Below are 5,154 nucleotides of genomic sequence, written 5' to 3' on the forward strand. Positions count from 1 at the left end.
TATTAAATATATCATATGTATATGACTCGTACAAATTCATATGTGCGTAGATTTTACATTCATATCAAAGATTTAGTAAGATGGCTGATAGATTATTTAGATCCCATATAAAAGATTTAGGCTTGGTTTGACATGTTTATAAAAAGTCAAAAAGTCACTATCCTATTTAAGTCATATCATCTTATTTAAGTCACATCACCTCTCTAACATATCATTTCAAACTCAACTCATATTTCATAAAAAGTCAAAAAGTGCACTTATTTAGATCATCCCAAACGACCCCTTAGTAAAACATTTGATAAATTTTTGAAATTAATAGTGTTACATGCACTAATTAATATATACATTAATATATCAATTAATATTATGTCATTATTACATACTCTACCTATTATACAAATTATAAATATTTATAAATACATATAACATTCTTCTATTTATATCTCCAACATTACTCTTTATAATCACCCTCCTCAAAATGCCAGATCAACTCCCCCACCACCACCACTTTCTCTCATGGTTTCTAGGGTTTTATTCCTCTCTCTCGTCTCCTCTGTTGGTTATCCAACGATGTTTGCGGATAGTTGGAAAGGGAATGATCCTTGTGTCCAGTGGATAGGTCTCACTTGTTCTAATGGAGACATTACTGTTGTCAATTTTCAGAAAATGAGTCTTAGTGGGAATCCTGATATTGGGAATGATAGTGTTAGTCCATTGCCGGGTACGCCCTCAGTTAGTGGAACAAAGACTTCGGGAAGTAGTGGCAATAAGTTGACTGGTGTGGTTGTGGGTTTGGTAATTAGTTGTATTTGTGCGGTATTGGCTGTTGGGGTTAGTGTGTTCGACATTTGTAGGGCTAAACAAAAGCATTCTTGGAGGGTGCAGAGTCCAAATGCCATGGTGGTTCGTCCTCATCATTCATGTTCAGACCATGATGATGTTAAGATTACCATTGCTGATTTGGGTTTGACTGGTGGGACAACGGGTGAAACATACAGTCATGACAGTCGTGGACCTAGTGATATTCGTGTTATTGAATCCAGAAATATGGTAATCTCCATTCAAGTTTTGAAGACTGTGACCAACAATTTTAGCGAAGAGAACATATTGGGAAGAGGAGGATTTGGAAAAGTTTACAAAGGAGAGTTCAATGATGGGAGTAAGATTGCGGTTAAGAGGATGGAGTCTGGAGTGGTGAGTGACAAGGGTTTGGATGAGTTCAATTCTGAGATTGCAGTGCTTTTCAAGGTTCGACATAGGCATTTGGTTTCTCTCTTGGGTTACTGCTTGGATGGAAATGAGAGGCTACTTGTTTATGAATACATGCCTCAAGGGACTCTTAGTAGGCACCTGTTTATGAATACATGCCTCAAAAGAGGAGAGGAATATGAGGGATAAAACCCTAGAATCAAGATGGGGTGTTGTGTCCATATTCTCGAGAAAATCGGGGAGAAAGAGGAAGAAAACCATGAGACAATGGAAGCCCATTTTCTTTATTCACATAATCTATGAGCTCTACCCATTGTATAAACTCTGAAAACGATAAAGCATGATGCCCAGATTGCATGGGGCAATTTCCCAGACCTGTGAAATGGTGTTACATCTCAAGAGGCAAAGCGCTACCTTTTTCAACTTCTCACTACAGACGCCATAAACATCAGAACTAAGAATTATCAAGCCCGACCTTACCATAAAGCTAGCCAAGTCCAAGTTTCAGGCCTTAAAATTTGAGAAGGGCCAATTTTATAATATAATGTAATAAGCCCATGTGATTAATTATTTACTCTTCGAATAAAAAGGCCTAAAACAAACAAAAGGACCCAATGACCGATGCAACAGTCACAAAACTATGACTTGTCCCCTCCAGGATACAACAGCCCGACCGCTTTTCGTATGGTTCAGGCCAACTCTGCACAAGATGGTGAACCCAAAGCTCCACCAATAAAACACCCTTCTTTGCTAGTAATCTCTCTTTTATAGAAAAAATAGTTTTTATATGTTGATATAAAAGAGTAAACTATTTATAGGCCATTAGGACCTTACAGTTACACCAAAAATAATGACCATTAAACAAGAAAATGGTTACACCAAAATAATGACCATTAACCAAGTTCATGAATTCAATTTAACCTCCATTTATGACCAAGAGGTTACCAAAGTAATGAAACCCCATAAATAAATATAAGATATTAAAATGGTCCAACAATCCCCCACTCATTTTAATATCAAAAAAGATAAAAGAGATTACCAAACAAAGATAGATTAGTATGCATCATGAAGGTGTGCTCTGCATTGAACCTTCATTAGTGAAACAACAACCTCTACTCCAAAGTCAGTAGTGGTCTCAGACTTGAACTATGACTGCTTAGGGGAAATAAAGAATTACTGTTCACACATAATAATCCAGGTGTTGACATGAGCTTTAATAGCTAGCACATTACGGCCTTGTGTTAATCCCAGTTTTTTCATGAGCATATTTGAGAATAAGCCTTGTTCTCATAGAAAGCGGCCCCACTTTCATGCTCACATAGGTGAAATCTGTCAAGGATGTTCCTGTAATTTACACACCCCAATCAACAAGAGCGACAGAATTTCATTAAGAGTATAAAAACTCAACCCTCCAACATTACAGGACAAATGCACTTACATCATAGGGATAGACAATATAGCGATCCCGGATTTACCCTTGTTGTACAGTGATCCGGACATGTGTCCGTGGATGTTGGTAGTTGATTATTATCTTGTTTACATCCTTTTTACTTTGTATTTGAGTTATAGGATGTGTTGGGCAGGTTTGTTACAGGTTGGTTGAGTTTAGAAACCAAAACTAGTTGCCCAGATTTTTACCTATCCGCTCGAGCGGGGGTTTTGGCGCTCGAGCGGGAATTGCACCCATCCAGTATTTCCTGTGCAGTGTTGGACGCTCGAGCGTGGAGTTGGCCGCTCGAGCGGGGTTGTGTGAGTGCCGCTCGAGCGGGGAGTTGGAAGCTCGAGCGGAGACCTGGTTCTGTAAAAGTTCTGGGAGTGTGCATCCGCCGCACGAGCGGGATTGTTGACGCTCGAGCGGGAGTTTGTGAGTGACGCTCGAGCGGGGTGTTTAACGCTCGAGCGGGTCGATTGGGTTTAAGTTCCGTGTTTTGACTTTTCAAATCACTTTTTCACTTTCTCTTCTCTCTCCTACTTTTCCAAAAACACCATTGTTGAGCCTCTCACTCTAGAACTCTACCTTCTCTCTAGGTTTTGATCTAGTAGGAGTGATTTGCTCATCTTTGGCCTTTACAAAAAGGTTGTTGATCGTCGAGGGCTACATTTTAATCTGAAAATTTCGGGATTTGGAGCACGTTGGGTTTTGTCATCTTCTCCCTTGGAGCTCCGAATTTGAGGTAGGGATATCCTACTCCTCTCTATGGATTTTGTCTTTAAATTTTGGTATTTTGAGATGTTGGGGTTGGTTTGGTAATTTGGTGGAAGTTTGGGGCTTTTGTGTTATTTTACAAAAGTTGGGGTTTTAATTATAATAAACCTAGATGCATGTTTGGCATAGAAAAATGGAATAAATGTTGAATCATTGATGAAAATGGGACCTAAGGGTTGTAATGTTAATTAGGGAAAATGACCTAACTACATTGATTGATTAATTGGGATAATTAATTGTGAGAATTGAGGAAATGAAATGGAATTGTTAAGATTGGGAATGCATGGGGTTAAAGGGTGTAGTTGAATTATTTATCACTCACCGAAATGAAATGTTGATTGAATATCTATTTGTGCATTTATTTTCTGTTTAGAAATAATTGCTTTGGGCTATCGGTGGAGGATAGTCGTGATTGTTGTAGACAATGCATGATGATTAGGCAAACAGAAACTAATCAATGGAATGTGTCATGGAATTTGACGGTTGATAGAATACATTAACTGTATGTATTGAGTGATTGTATATAGAACCAATGTGTTTGTATACGTTATGTGTAGAGGAGGAGATGGGGGATGTACTCCGCGGTTTAGGGGAAGATGGGGGATGTACCTCTAAACCGGATAGGATTGGGAGGAGATGGGGGATGAACTCCGTAGATACAGCTCATATGCTTGTCTAGAGAAGTGAAGATAGAGCTCATATGCTTATCTTTGTGAAGTGTGGATATAGCTTATATGCTTATCTGTGAATGTGGGATATTGTTGTTATACATATCTGTTGAGAATGTGGATATAGCTTATATGCTTATCTGTGAATGTGGGATATAGTTTTTATACATATCTGTTGAAATGATGATAGAGCTAACATGCTTATCTGTTGAAAAAGGGAAAATGAAAAGTAACTTGGACTCATAAGTCGTATGACATAAATATGTGATTTATGTGAATGTATCAGTGTTGGCCATCTATCAATTGCTAATCTTTTAGTCATTGTTCATGGTTGGTTTAGTGTATTTCTACTGGGCTGTGGCTCACCCTATATGGGATTATCATTTTCAGGTGCAGGTAGCATGCCACCTCCAAGGACATAGCTTGGGAGGCCAGAGGCGGACATACTTTTGTCGTTTTATTTTGATGTATTACATGTAAATTCAAGCCAAGGGCTTAATGTGTAAATGAGTTAGTACTCTTTTGTTGTAACCAAGTGTTAACTTGGAAAGCTGTAAGCCCGTAGGGCACTTTGCTTTTGTTGTTAACATGTAATACTTTTGTAATGAAACTCTGATGAATAGAAGAATGTGGTTATTTCATATGGCAATGAATGTCTTATTTGATGGGTTTAATGTTATTATTTTGAGGGCGTTACAGACAAAATATTAAAGAGTGCATTTTTTACAACCACCATATGATTCGTTCTTTCCATTGAACCTAGTTACTGGATCTCTGGTCCCTAGGTTGGGTATCCTCATACATGGTTTATGATTTTATAGGCTTCAAACCCATCCCCCTCGATGTATTCCAGACCCTATCTCTCACCAAGGCCTTGGTTAACGGATCCGCAAGATTATCACAAGATCTTACATAATTCATAGTTATGATGCCATTACTCAAATAAGATCTCACATTACTGTGTTTCCTTCGAATAGGTTTGGATTTACCATTATAAAAATGATTGTTCACTCTACCAATAGCAACAGTGCTATCACAATGAATTAACACATGAGGAATTGGTTTTTCCCA

General features: G+C 38.2%; 1 pseudogene; it reads left to right on the plus strand.

Annotated features, from left to right (window-relative positions):
• Positions 1–570: 570 nt before the first annotated feature.
• Positions 571–1,398, plus strand: LOC114303499 (receptor protein kinase TMK1 pseudogene; annotated as a pseudogene).
• The last annotated feature ends 3,756 nt before the right edge of the window (positions 1,399–5,154 follow it).

The sequence above is a fragment of the Camellia sinensis genome, chromosome 5 (genome assembly GCF_055761805.1).
Source record: "Camellia sinensis isolate YWXY chromosome 5, ASM5576180v1, whole genome shotgun sequence".
NCBI lineage: Eukaryota > Viridiplantae > Streptophyta > Magnoliopsida > Ericales > Theaceae > Camellia > Camellia sinensis.